This window comes from Dermacentor silvarum, chromosome 2, assembly GCF_013339745.2.
Source record: "Dermacentor silvarum isolate Dsil-2018 chromosome 2, BIME_Dsil_1.4, whole genome shotgun sequence".
Lineage (NCBI taxonomy): Eukaryota > Metazoa > Arthropoda > Arachnida > Ixodida > Ixodidae > Dermacentor > Dermacentor silvarum.
Window position 1 is genome coordinate 34510474 of NC_051155.1, and position 15547 is coordinate 34526020.

Genomic DNA, 15547 nt, shown 5'->3' on the forward strand with positions numbered 1-15547 from the left:
TGTGTCCAAGCGCATGCTATTTCACACTACCACCTTCGTTCCTTTCACAGGCATTGATTTTACTACAGAGAGCTCAGAAGCAACATGCTTTAGCGTACCTTCCACAGCACACCCCTGCACAAGCTTTCGTAGTACCTGGTTGAGATATATGTCACGCTCGGTCTCACTTGCAAGCCTTGAAGCGGTTCTTTCACTTCAGAGCGCCGATACTAGCCCTTTACTGCACAATTTTTTGTTTCCTCATAACATTAATCATGGAGTTGCAGGGAAGCATAACACTAGCTGTACGCCCATGTAAACTAACTTTAGCGGATTTCTGTGGTTTGAATTTGCAGATGGGGTACGTTGCGTATTTGCAACAACACGCAAACAAAGAAGAACTTGAAGGTGAAAGATACACTTAGTGTGATTCATACTCAGATGTTTATTTGCACGTGACAATCATTGGTACACTCATGTTTTAGTGTGGAACAAAAAGAAGCAATTGTTCTTGCTTGTGCAGCAAAGGTGGTTCGCACACTTCGAGCAGTAGGTCATGCAGATTCCCGTGCAGCCAGGAAACTTGCAGCGCTGCCGCTTCTGGCTCCAAAAAACCCAGTGACCAACCTGAAAAACAAAATGCAAATAATAAGAACTGAGACAAAACACGATATCTCGAAAGTATTACCTCATCTAGCCTGACATCCTGAGTAGGAGTAGGTGCTGACGGTCCCCTTTTTTTCTTCATTTCGATGCCCTGTTCCACAGACCCATTGCTAGGCCTTCCTCGCTTTTTGAGCTGCTTCATTGCCAGCCTTGCATAGTTCCGTAGCGAGGTCCATCTTGAATTCTGCCAAGGGAAAGAGCTTTCCTGTGTGCTCATGAGGGTTGGTCATGGCATTCCTCTTGTACAGCTACCAAGCATTGACGGCTGTCAAGTCAAGAACGTGGAGAAAAACACGAAAGTAATATCGATTTGACCTCAGGTAGGAACGATACAGGGAGATGAGGGAGTCCAATAGATCGACGCCTCCCATGTGCTTGTTGTAGACTGTGATGACCGAAGGGCATGGTATTTCGCTTCGCTCTTTTTTTTTGTCGATCATACCTTGATGAATTTCCAACAGGCTGTGTTCCAACAAATGGAGGAAAGGAAGGTCACAGCTCTGTTATCTTGCCACCTTGTACATGACAGTTCAATGCCATCTACAACCGCAACTCTCTCCTCAAAATGTCCTCTTCCTTTTTTCTTCATTTCCTGCTCAGAAGGCATGTTCACTCCGGGGACCCGGTTGATTCCACACCCTACCAATGCAGTGTACAGATCTCGTTCTAGGTACACTTGCAAACTTGGGCAGTTGAAATAGTTGTCGAAGTACACTTTGTGGTGTACTCCTCTCGGAATCACACTACACAACCGAACAACAATATTTCCACTTGCTCCACAGTCAGGCTCTCCTGGAAGTCTTGCAGCTGAGTTCTCTTTTACAGTATACACCTCTAACTTGTAGGAGAAGCCGCTTACACCTGAGAGTACGAAAGCTTTGTAACCCCATTTCTTGGGCTTCATGGGACAGTATTGTTTCAGGGAGCTTCTACCTTTGAAAGGTATGATCTGTTCATCTATAACAAGTGCTCTTCAAGAGGTACCAGTGACAACCGCTCATTGATGGCGTCTATCAGAGGTCGTACCTTCGCAAGCCGATCTCTTGCTGGATCGTCCTTTGGGCCGAGAGTGCTATTGTCAATGAAGTGGATGTTATGCTTCAGTTTTTCGAAGCGAGCCACCGCAAAGTTGTCAGCCACTTGGCTTGCCCTGGTCGCTGCACTCCAGTAGGCACCTCGTGTTCCTCATTTGAATTATGGACATCCACATGCAAGTTCCAATAAACGTTTCGATATCTTCTGCGGTTGTACAAAGAGGCTGACTCACGTCTTTCTGTAACGCACACAGGTTACCTTGATCTGCAATTAGCGAAATCAGTGAGCTGGGGAAGAGATACTTGAAGTATTGGAGTGGTGTCGATAGCTCTGAAATATCCTTTGTAAGTTCACTTTGTTCAGTGAACTGAACTGTCTGTCGATCTCTCATTAGATTGCCCTTCCTCCAAATTATTCTTCCCTTAGTTTGTGCTGAGCGGTGGTCAGGTGTTGTGCCGTTTGCGGTACAGTCGTCATCGTCGAGCATGCGCTCGACTCGCTTGTGCTGTCAGTTAGCTTTCCCGCATCAGGTTGAAAATCTGAAGTAGGAAGCAGGAAACGGAGAGTTACACAATGAATAAAATTAGTAGTAAAACAGCTAAACGCAGCCACATACTAAACAGGAAGCCTGTGCAATTTGAAAGCAGGCAGAACTACCATGCAGTGTTTTCGCGTTATAATAAAAATTTAGAACGTAGAAGCACAGATGTAAGGTTACGCCCGTGACGACGCGACATGGCAGCGTGCGAATGCACCGCAACCTCTAGAAAAAAAGAGGGGGGGGGGAATTCGACCAGAAAACATGTTGCAGAAATATTTAATCAAAACGGACTTACACTCGGGGTCGTCGTCACTCCCGGAAAGGTTGCTGTCTTCACTATCAGAAGGAATTGCTCGGCCATAAAAGGGTGTAGGATCCATTTCACTTCTGAGAAGAAAAAAAATCATGTACACGTTATTGCATTTGCGCAACATAGCAACGTTCCGTCGCCAGGAACAAACCATTCCGAGATAACAATGTTTTTTTTGAATCTACACAGTCAGGAGGATGTGTAGCCGAGCGTAAAAAAATTTTTGGCGCTTCGTCTTATCTAGAAATGCATTTAAAATTGGCAAAACTTACCTGTATCACTGCTCGCGCGCGCATCCTCCGCCATGTTTGTTTTGGTAGTAGATTCGAAGGGCGATCACAGATGGCAGCACAAGCCGGCGCGTTCTTCCAAGCAATGTTGCGGAAATGCAACAACGTGTACAGGCAGCTCCAAATGGATTTTGCTTCTGTTTTTACCGCGGTTAATCGGAATGTTGCGTAAATGCAACAAGGTGCAGTAAAGGGCTAGGGTGACTCCGTGAACTTCGACGTCACATTGTGGGCGAGGCTATGTCATCTTGAGAAGCAGGTGCCCAGGAAAACATGTCTGGTGTAATCACATTTTAACAACCGCGCAAAGAAACGTTGTGCCCTTGGCGGCATATCAGCAATGGCTTTATTTTGTATGCCCTATGGTCGCTCTCAATAATGAACGGGTGACTGTATACAAACTGATAAAACTTTTCACATCCAAAAACCAGCCTCAGAGATTCCTTTTCGATTTGCGAATAGTGTTGCTCCGATTCACTCAGAGCTTTTGAAGAGTAAGCCACAGGCCTCCAGGTACTTCCGTGACGTTGCATCAGCGCCGAGCCGACCCCGTACTGAGAAGTGTCTGATCTTATTTTTGTTTCTCAGCTGGGCTCGAAAATTGCTAGAAGTGGCGCCTTACTAAGCTCTTTGCATATAGCCCTCCGCTCGCTCTCATGAATGGGCGTCCAGTCACACACAACATCGTGTTTCAGCAACGAAAACAGAGTGGAAGTGCGCTAGGAGAGCGACGGCACGTATTCGCCGAAGTAGTTGACAACGCCTAAGAGCCTCTGTAGCGTTATCTTGTTCTGCGGTGCTGGCATTTTCAGCAGAGCTTCGACCAAAGCAGGGTCAGGACGTATACCCCTGTTGCTGATAATGTCACCAAAAAATAAAATTTCCTCAACGCCTGTCATCGTGTTCTTCTTAGGTAGCGCCCCAAATGAGCACATCATCCACATACACACGCACACCCGGTAGGCCGTCCAATATCTCATTGAGCGCCTTCTGAAACACTTCGCTTGCCGATGAAATGCCAGAAGGCAGTCGAAGAAACCAATAACGGTCAAGGGGAGTTGCAAACGTGCATAATTTGAAAGACTGCTCGCCCAGAGGGATCTGATGAAATCCGGCATTAGCGTCAAGCGAGAAAACATCACGCCTGCCAGCTCCACTTCTATGTCATCTCGGCGGGGCATCTGATAATGCTCCCTCTTACGGCATTCATAAATTTTTCTCGGGTTCATGCATTCCCGCAACTTGTCTTTTTTTATGCACGATGACCAGAGGGCTTACCCAATCCGTCGAGCTGCTGACTTTTTGAATGATGCTCTACGCTTTCATTCGCTTTAGTTCCACGCGGAGAGGTTTTCGAAGTGCCAAGGGCACTCTTCTGGCTGGCTGGATGACGGGCACAGCATCCTCGCGAAGGGTGATCATGTGTTCGCGCTGTACACGGCCTGTTCCCTTAAAAAGCTGCGGAAATCGCTCGGTGACCGCTGAGCTGCTGCTCATTGTTACAGCATCAACATTCCGCTTGGCAAGCCCCAAGTCCTCGGAGGATTTTAGACCAAGGAGGGCGCTGTGGTCTTTCTTAACCAAAAAAAGTCAATGTATAGCTTACGGTCACCAATAGTCACGTGCATCGAAAATGTGCCGAGCTGTTTGATGACGCTGTGTATGCGACCGTAGGCCTGCCTGACTTATCTTCAGCGAACCGGCTTTCAATTTTCGAAAAAGCAACAGAGGTATAAGGCTTGCTTGAGACCATGTGTCAATCTTGAAGTTGATGTAGCTTTCAATATTTGCCGTCATAATTCAATCCCGGTCACTGCTAATACATCCGATGACGACGTCCAACACTGAAATCGTCGTTTTGGTCCAGCGTCTTCGTCTCGTGCTGTACCTCACGGACGGTTTCTCTTGATTCGCAACATGAGGCAAAATGGTTACGCCCCTTGCAGAAGTAGCATGTTTTCCCGTAGGCTGGACAGCGCCGTGCAGCATGTGTTCGGCTGCAGCGTGAGCATCTGAAGACCTGCCGTGGTCCTTGCGCAGCGCTTCGGCTCGACGATGCTTCAAGCACGTGAAGTTCCCCGTCTGTCTTCCGCTACAGCGCGTTCTCGCATGCTGACGTTTCCGCCGCCTAGCATAGAGCAAGAGCTTTATCCAGGGTAAGCAATTTGTCCATTAGCATCTTCTCTCGGAGCTTCGGCGAGTTAGTGCCAAATAAAATTTGGTCCCGCACCATCTCGTCCATCATCGTTCCGAAGTTGCAGAACTGTGCTTGTCTCTTCATACGCGCGAGGGATCTGTTCAAAAGATTCAGCTTCGTTCTGGAGTCGAGAGCCGAGCGAATACCGGCCACGGCGGCCGCATTTCGATGCGGGCGAAATGCGAAAACACCCATGTACTTAGTTTTAGGTGCACGTTAAGAACCCCAGGTGGTCGAAATTATTACGGAGTCCCCCACTATGGCGTGCCTCATAATCAGATCGTGGTTAACGCTGGTGAATTATGTTCTGTTGCTCGGCGTAGTATTCCTGAAATTTATTTATGAGAGTCACATAGACTTGCTTGTCCTCGCCTTCGCTGAATGTGAAGTTGCTGTAAACTTCAGGAGCCTCCTCACCAGCCATGCTGAAAAAAAGTGCTGTCTTCGCTGCATCAGACCTCGGTTTTTCAGAACACTCCGTGGCTGCCAGGAAAAAATCAAACTGCTGCGTGAACAGCTTCCACGTCCTTCCTCCGTTGGTCGCGAGGCCCAGAGACTCCGGTGACTTGACGTACTCCATGTCCTTGGTCTTCTGCTGCAGGCATACAGGGCTTCAGTATCCCATTGTTGACACCATGTATCGACCGGGCCCGGTCGAAGAAACCTACAGCACGCGTGTCAAGACAACAGTCAACGGTTATGTTTATTGCGCTCAGTATTTTATACTAGAGCGAGGGGAAATGGTGTGAATGGAAATAGAGGACTAGGAAAGGTACGTGTAGTTCCAGCTCGCAAAGATAGCTTGTGCTCATTTAACTGATGCGATACACCGAGCGTCGGCCGCGCCGAGGCCTCACCCGACCGCGACCGGTACACTGACCGATCGATCGCGCAAGAGGCTCCGTAGCTGGTGAAACAAATTCTTAGGGTAACCGTATTTCTGCAGGAAATAAAGTACAAGCGGGTGCCACACAGAGTCAAATACGTCCTTAAAGTCGATTGCCACGATTATCGCAGGGATCTTTTGTTGTTTGAACTGCGACAACCGCTCTCATATATAGTCATTACGACACTCCTCATATGTGTGAAGCCAAATTGATTAGCATGTAAAAGTACACTGGAAAACAAAATGAAATATAGGCGCGAATTTAGAAGCCGTTCCAATATTTTTACAAAGAGGGAGTTCATAACTATAGGTCGGTATGAGGACGTGTGTTCAGGTGGTCGGCTCGGGTTTAGGATTTAAAATAACCCTTCCCTTCCTCCACATTTTAGGAAAATACCCCAATTTTAATGTCGAATTAAAAATAAACAATAAGAAACCTGGATGGAATCGAAAAAAGCATTTCAACGTGGGAAGAGTGGTTCTGTTCAGTCCAAGGGACGATCCCGCCCTGCCCAGCGAAATGACATATTCAACTTTGTCCAATGTGAACGCGCGATCGTCCATGAGGCTCACCGCCGGGCTGTCAGCGACAACTCGTAATACCTTATGCTGCTCATTATCGAGCGCTACATCGTCCGCAGCGATCTGTGCGCGAATGAGCAGGGCCGCCGATTCCAGAACATCGGTAGTTCTCTCACCGCCCGGCGCAATCCAGCGCGTGCAATAGGATAGGCGGCCGTATTTTCTTAAAAAGCGGTGCGAAATATAGCTCCAAAAATGCTTCTCTTACAGCCCTTCTCGCAATAGCGTTTGAGCGGCCTTCCTGGACCCGATCGATGTTTTTGTGGTAAATACCGCGCGCTCGAGTTAATATAGCCCGAAACTGTGCCCGTGCGTCAGGATTACGTGCCGCCTGGTATCGGCGCCTCATAGCGCAAACACGGTTTCGTTCTAGCGCCCCCAGTTCCGGGGTCCACCAGGAATTCGTCGTATGCGGACCCGATTTCACTACCAGTAAATTGTGGCGAACGTGATTATCATAAATTATGTAGCATTTTTAATGAGATGTTCGAGAGCTTCCCCAGAACGCAGATCAGCGCCCTGAACCCTCGCAAACCAAGGCTCACTCAGCTCACTCAGGCATCTCATAACGCGTGACCTGCCTGTGAAAGTCAAACGTCTTTGTGGGGTAGACCCGCCAAGGGCAAAAGCAAACTCAATATACTTATGATCGGCCAGGCTCTCCTCCTCGCTGATCCGCCACATCTAGTCTAAAGAGGCCATCGCGGGAGTCACCATGGTGAGGTCGATCCCGCTATCATTATAGTGGTTTTCTAAGGTGGCCTCCGAGTGTGGGTCGTTCAGTACGTGCAACCCACGTTGGCACAAGTGCTGCACCGCCGCCGCGCCCCTACTGTCGCACTCGCCTCTTCCCAAAGCGCATGTTTAGCATTGAAATCGCAAGCGATACTGGCCATGTCTGACCTGGCATGTGCGAGACAATCAGTAATCATGTCTAGGTATTGGCCGATGTTCGCGGGGCATCATAATCATCAGCCTATATTTACCTCCAATGCAGGACGAAGGCCTCTTCCTGTGATCTCCAATTACCCCTGTCCTGCGCCAACTGATTCCAACTTGCGCCTGCAAATTCCCCTAATCTCATCACCCCACATAGTTTTCTGTCGTCCACGACTGCGCTTCCCTGCGATGTGCGCAGGTGGCAGGGCGTAAACCCTCACCAACCTGAAGGCGAGAGACAGTGTAGGAATGGTGGATTAATGTTTTTATTGGATTAACGATTAATCGTTCATCAATTTAGCCTTTAATCGATTAATCTCTTCCGATGCAGGGTTTTTCATCGAGTAATCGATTAATCGAAATTTCTGCCGGCCACCTCAAAAAGGTTGAAGCACAGTTATCTACTTTTCTAGAACTCTATTTTCATTTTTCAAAGGTGGAACCAAGTTAGCAATACAAGTGTATAACGTTTATTCTTTAATTTGTTGAAGGTCAAATAGAGTTGGCATTAGTGACCTTTGAAACATTATATGTTATTTAATGACACTTAGAGCAGCACTAAACAAGATAAATAACACTATAGTCGGATACAACTTTAGAAGACAGCGGCATTTGCCCCTCAAAGGCGGATGCACACGAGCTGGCACCAATAGGGGCGCACTTCAGGTGACGTCATGAGCCGGACGGCCGGTGTCCCCGCCGACGGAGAACATGCCTAACATGGCCGCCCTCGCTTCGAACTGGGCCGAGTCGCGTCAGCTCTGTGCGTCTCCCTTCGTCAGAGTGAATTCGAATTGTTTGTGGTGGTCTGTCATGCCGGAAATATTATTGTGAGCTTACGATGCACAATTTGTGCCGCGTGCGTTTGTTCTGAGCCGTGAGCCGGCGAAGAAAGATTGCAGCGAACATCGCTGGCGCAGCGCTGCGCTTCGTGTGGAAACAAGATCCCGCGGCGGCATACCGCTGCAAACAACCATCGTACGTGTTTGTTCCGTGGTGTTTTGTTTTGCTCCTAAGTGAAGTTACGACGAGGAGAGTTCGCCAAAGTCTGGTACCTACTGTGAGCGGCGGGTGTGTTTGTGTACTGTGCCCCTGCGTTTCTCGTCGGACGTGGTGAAGTGATGGAGCAAAACCATTATCACGATAAATGAGAAAAGCGTGCGCGGATGAAACCAACCTGCGAGTTTCTCAACAGAAAAGATTTGCGAAAGCAACCTCCAACGCAAAGATTCGTTGCTGCCAGCTCAGCGAGCAAACGACCGATCGTTGGCAGCAGTGTGATAACATAGCCGAGCGTCTAGCAGCTTCGTTCGAGTGTTGTGTAGCACCGTCGATTGATTGCTTTCCACCAATGCTAACAATCAGTGACTAACACGCGCTGCTTGAGTGAATGTCATTGGATTGTTAACGGTCAGGCGTTTGGAAGCAGTGTTTGTTTCCTTAATGTCAGCCTGAATGCTAATTTAAAATTATGACTGATACACTGGTGCCGTTGCAAGGGAGCTTGGCATGAATTCGCGTCGCTGTGTGGCTTAGAACTCTTCGCTCACTGCACGCGCCAGCTGTAGAAAGCCTGCTGTGATACAATCGCGCATAAGTTGTGCTGTCAGCGGTCGACTTGCTTTCCCACAACACAGCTTTGCGATTTGTCGTGATATGTCGCTACTAAAAACTTCCCATGACAGTGAAGGCAACAGAGCCAATATGTACATTAAAAAGAAGTACGACAAAGTAGGCACAGCTGCTTGTGAACTGACTCCTAATAGTTCTACTCGTGTCTGCGTTAAATGTGTGTGCGTGTTTTCTTGTGTGTTTGTGTATATTTGTTATTTTGCCCTTTTTTGCATTTTAGATCTTAGTTTTGGCGTTTGTGTTCATGTGTGTGATAATGTGAGTTCTTCCGTGCATGTATGTATTTGTTCCTATTTCTATCCTTTTATTTTTGCATTTGTTCTTGTAAGCATGCTGCAGCCACGACTTTCGACAATTCCATTAACTCGTCTCATTCAAAGCACCAAGTCCTGTGAATAGCAGGGCTGGTCTCTTCGATGTCATTAAAGCTATTCTCTCTTGTCTACCTTGCCTCCTCAGTCTGCCACGTTGCTTTGTTTTCTCCTACTATTCTGACCTTGCTTCTTGTGCTGTTGCTGCAACGTGATTAATCAACTTGCACCAAAGAAAGTTCTATCAGCTGTGACAACAGAAACATTGACAGATACAAAATGTTAAAAGCATCACGTGGCTTGCACAGTTACTTCGTCTCTTTCCCCTGTTAATGTGTTTATGCATCAGTGCATACGGTAGCTTACCAGAAGTGCACATGAAAAGGTGCCTTATTGTGAAACAGCACCTTGTTATGTTGTTGCATTCAGTCTTTATAAACAGATGGTTTTGCTGCCCGTCACATGTAGTGGTACACATATATAACATTGTGCAGTGGGGTATCATTTCCTGTCATGACGCTTTCATCATTACAAATGCAGTTTTCTAGTGAATGGAGTCCAGCGAAAGCAGTGCTGTGAGAGCTTTTGCAACTTTCACCATTTATTCCCCAATATCACTGTCTGAATCTGTCCGTCACTTTGCCTACGGCTTGTAATGAACAAAGTAACTCACTAAAACACGTTCAACTTTTTTCCGGTACGTAAATATGACAAAAAATGCTAGCAAAGTTAATCACGTTAATAATTGTGCTTGCATTCGCATTACTTGCTGTCACAGCTGTCCCCGATTCGTCGTCGGCGCGAAGTCAATCGACGGGGTAGACAAGCTGGTTGGTCGTTCCGTACGCAAGCGAACACAGTGAAAAGAGTCAGAGTCGGGAGTAAACAAAAAAACAAGATATTTATCGGCTGATAAATATACACAAATTATTAAAATAAAATAATAAAGAAAACACAAGACACACTAACACACCTGAACTTAATATATCACAATGATGAAGACAATAATTACGAACAATTAACAGTAGATATCAAAATGAAACAGTGCGAGTATCAAATACGCAAGAATACACTTAACAGTATTTCACTAAAGCAAAGTTCAAAAGAATTCAAAGTTCAAAAGAAAACAAACGATGCCATACGCGTGGCCGGGCAGCAGCAGCAAGTCCATAAACCGTGAAGTCGGTGCAAAAAGCTTTCCCGAAGAATGCTGACGGTCCGATCTTGTCGAGGTGGATGCGAATTGCTGGGCTGGGTTTCCCGGGAGTCTAGATTTGACGTCTTCTCTCAAGCAGGTTGAGCTAACTTGAGGCGAACTACCGTGAGCTTTGTTACAGACGCTGGTTTGACGTCTCGTACGTCAACAAGTTCCTCGGAGTTCCGACGTGGCCAGGCGGCCCTGGCGATACTGGACGGCACTAGCCCCTGAACGGCTTCTCAGCAGCGCATAGGTTCAGCTTCTAGACTAATCAGCAGGGCCCAAGACATGCGCTTAAATAGCCTCTCCTTTCCCTAGTTCCCTAGGTAGGGAAACTGCCGCTATGTAGCGTTCTCCGAATTCAGGGCTTTTAGCTCCCAACAATCTTGGCCGCGCCTTTTCACTATGGACGAAGAACCGCAGATTATCCTCTCTCCCAATGTCAAGGGCCAAGGTCGAACCCGGCATACCACGCAGACGTACACGCACACTTCGGGGTCCGTAATCGGCGTGTCGCGTCTGGAATCGAGATGGCAGCCCGAGCGGCCACGACGCTTTTGACGCCCGTAATTCGGCGTGTCGATGTCGAATGCATTATACGCTGCACAGTCAGGAGCCCACGTTTTTGACGCTCGTAATTCGGCGTGTCGTTAATCAGCGTCCTAAACATTCGAAAATATGCCGCTCCGTGACACAGCCCCCCACTTTCAGAATATTATCACATAATATTCACTTACACAAGTGGCATTTTCGAAAACAAGAAAAAGAAGGCCGTTCCATGTATACATAACATTATACATTGCAATAACATCCTGTATTATACAAAAAAAAAGAACGGAACACCGCACGTCCAGGCACACAGCACCAAAATTCTCCAATTCTACTGCAGAATGACCTCAAATAACTGGTACTGGAAAGATCATATGCTGCACCAACGCCATGAACCGTCTGTTCGTACTCCACATCAGTTTCAATACACGCACTAGTGCAATGGCAACCAAAAAACGTGCGCCAAACACGCGCTCAGAACTACCAGAACAGTTGCGCATCTAGCGAAGTACTTCCATGCACCAATTGAACCGCAAAAACGCTGTCGTCTTCCAAAAACACATGCGAGACACACGCCAACGCTTTGTTTCCCTTTGCGTTCGCGGAAGACACGCTTTATGGAACGGGACAAACACTCTTCCAAACGACAAGGCCGCCCCACGGCTCCTTCAAAATAAAGCGACCCACTCTCACAGAAAAAAAAAAAATTCGCGAACGCTTCCGTAAAGTTAACTGCTACAGCGTATCTCCTCCCAAATAAGACTACTTGCTAAAGGAAGAACGACATACCAAGAAAACAGAGTTTCCAAAAATTAATGCGCGGGCATACCAGCGCTCTCAGAATATCGGAGAGCTTCCAAAACAATTGCACAAAGCTCCAAACTTGCTCACCCAAACGGTCTCTAAAGGATTAACCGACCATGGAAAAATAAAGAAACAAACAAACTGTTTCTACTAAACCTATGTCAAATTCTTAAGCCGTACTCGAGGCGGGCGCGGTTTGCTTAATTCGCTGCGCCGTACCGTCTGGCTCGCCTGTGTCATGCTCAGCACACCTCTCAAAGCACCGAACGAGGGGGAACATACTGGCACCCTTGCTTTTGTCCTCCCCCGCGACGAACGGCCCTTTTCTCTCTTCCTCCCCCGGCGGCTCGGACGCGCTCCTATACACAAAACATTGCAATCGGCCAACGCGCCTTTCGAGATTCTTGCCCGCGCTCTCCGAACGGTTTAGCGCCTTTTGTTTTATTCGGCTGCGTTGCCTTGTCTGCCGCCTTATGGACTCTGCGACACCGCTTCTTTCTCCTAGCACGTTTTCTGGTGCCAATTTCTGAGCCTTCCGCTCGCACCTCGTGATGACCGGCGCGCATAACGTCGGTCACACTTGCCACTTCAATCACGCAGTCTGGATGATTAGCGGGTGAATCACCCTTCTCAACGCCACCTTCACTGGCGGAGAGCTCCAAACCCCTCGGGACAATGCCGGTAATTTCCTCTGCGCAACGTAGCTCGCATACTCGGGAGCTGTCCACAACTGCGCTATCCTGCCCGCATGGTGCCTCAGCACACTTTTCTGTACCATTGCACTCTCCACTGGTGCTCTTGCCTAACATGTTCGTGTCACTTCGGACTACTTCAACAAGAGAAACATTCGCGACGTATGCCAACTCGTCCACAGCTGCCCTGGCTGCTTCTCTAGCATTCAATTGGCATAGTATCTCGTCGCGCTCAATCCCGTCCCCATCAACGGGTCCCTCAACAACTACGCCACGGTCTGCGGATCTGGCATCACTTTGTTAGGCTCGCAAAGATTAGCCTTTCTTCCTACTATCGGCAGAACCGTGTGTGCGATTTCTTCGCACTTTCCGTGCGCGACTTCTACGTGCACCTGACATCTCTGCTGCTCCTGTACTTCAAGGTACTCGTTGGTAGCCCTGCTCAGGTTGCCAGTTTTCTTAAACTGAATCATTAATTGTAACAACCGTATTTGGCGCTCTCCGGCTTCCTTCGCCGCCACTCGCTCTTCGCCGACACTGCACACGAATGTGTCAGTAGCACTAACCGATCAATCTCCACGATTATCGTTCTCCGTTCACCATGCTGCTTTTTGTACAGAAAGTCCTGTTCGCGGACGCCAGTTTATGTCACAGCTGTCCCCGATTCGTCGTCGGCGCGAAGTCAATCGACGGGGTAGACAAGCTGGTTGGTCGTTCCGTACGCAAGCGAGCACAGTGAAAAGAGTCAGAGTCGGGAGTAAACAAAAAAACTAGATATTTATCGGCTGATAAATATACACAAATTAACAAAATAAAATAATAAAGAAAAGACAGGACACACTAACACACCTGAACTTAATATATCACAATGATGAAGACAATAATTACGAACAATTAACAGTAGATATCAAAATGAAACAGTGCGAGGATCAAATACACAAGAATACACTTAACAGTATTTCACTAAAGCAAAGTTCAAAAGAATTCAAAGTTCAAAAGAAAACAAACGATGTCATACGCGTGGCCGGGCAGCAGCAGCAAGTCCATAAACCGTGAAGTCGGTGCAAAAAGCTTTCCCGAAGAATGCTGACGGTCCGATCTTGTCGAGGTGGATGCGAATTGCTGGGCTGGGTTTCCCGGGAGTCTAGATTTGACGTCTTCTCTCAAGCAGGTTGAGCTAACTTGAGGCGAACTACCGTGAGCTTTGTTGCAGACGCTGGTTTGACGTCTCGTACGTCAACAAGTTCCTCGGAGTTCCGACGTGGCCAGGCGGCCCAGGCGATACTGGACGGCAGTAGCCCCCGAACGGCTTCTCAGCAGCGCATAGGTTCAGCTTCTAGACTAATCAGCAGGGCCGAAAACATGCGCTTAAATAGCCTCTCCTTTCCCTAGTTCCCTAGGTAGGGAAACTGCCGCTATGTAGCGTTCTCAGAATTCAGGGCTCTTAGCTCCCAACAATCTTGGCCGCGCCCTTTCACTATGGACGAAGAACCGCAGATTATCCTCTCTCCCAATGTCAAGGGCCAAGGTCGAGCCCGGCACTACCACGTGGCCGTACACGCACACTTCGGGGTCCGTAATCGGCGTGTCGCGTCTGGAATCGAGATGGCAGCCCGAGCGGCCACGACGCTTTTGACGCCCGTAATTCGGCGTGTCGATGTCGAATGCATTATACGCTGTGCAGTCAGGAGCCCACGTTTTTGACGCTCGTAATTCGGCGTGTCGTTAATCAGCGTCCAAAACATTCGAAAATATGCCGCTCCGTGACACTTGCTCGAGTCAGATTAATAAATTGAAAATTGGCTATGACAACACTTCAATTTTCAGTGCAGACTGCTAACGGAGCCATAAAGCGTGCTCAGACTAATTTCACTATGGGACGCGTCAAACTCGACGGTGGCTGCCTGAGTGAGCAGTTTGGGCCTCTCTAAGCTAATGATGTTTTATATTTGTTCTCTTAATCGCATTACTTGTGTGAGCCAGATAACAAAATATAGAATGCAACCACATGATTGTGCTTTGGCATTCAAGCTGCTGACAGTGGCTCTCAGTTTCGTGTTGTCTGCTGCTATTTCACCACCACTCGCTATGGCATGACTGCGATTTCCAGTGCAGAGTGCTAACATAACCATAAAGCGTGTTCTGACTACTGCTATTTCACTATGGGGCACGTCAAACTCGACGGTGGCTGCCTGAATGAGCATTTTGGGCCTCTCTAAGCTAATGATGTTTTATATTTGCTTCTCTTAATCGCATTACTTGTGTGAGCCAGATAACAAAATAAACAATGCAACCACAGGAATGTGCTTTGGCATTCAAGCTGCTGACAGTGGCAGTTTGGCGTTGTCTGCTGCTATTTCACCACCACTCGCTATGGCATGACTGCGATTTCCAGTGCAGACGGCTAACATAACCATAAAGCGTGCTCTGACTACTGCTATTTCACTATGGGGCGCGTCAAACTCGACGGTGGCTGCCTGAATGAGCATTTTGGGCCTCTCTAAGCTAATGACGTTTTATATTTGTTCTCTTAATCGCATTACTTGTGTGAGCCAGATAACAAAATAAAGAATGCAACCACATGAATGTGCTTTGGCATTCAAGCTGCTGACAGTGGCTGTCAGTTTCGTGTTGTCTGCTGCTATTTCACCACCACTCGCTATGGCATGACTGCGATTTACAGTGCAGACTGCTAACATAACCATAAAGCGTGCTCTGAGTACTGGTATTTCACTATGGGGCGCGTCAAACTCGACGGTGGCTGCCTGAATGAGCATTTTGGGCCTCTCTAAGCTAATGATGTTTTATATTTGTTCTCTTAATCGCATTACTTGTGTGAGCCAGATAACAAAATAAACAATGCAACCACATGAATGGCTTCTCGAATGAGCATTTTGAGCCCGCCAACGATAATCAGGGTTAAAATACTGCACTGT

The 15547-nt window shown here is 47.7% G+C and overlaps 1 pseudogene; it reads right to left on the reverse strand.

The window, feature by feature from the left end:
* Nucleotides 1-409: 409 nt before the first annotated feature.
* LOC119440905 (uncharacterized) lies at nt 410-1016 on the reverse strand (annotated as a pseudogene).
* Between the last annotated feature and the right edge of the window lie 14531 nt (nt 1017-15547).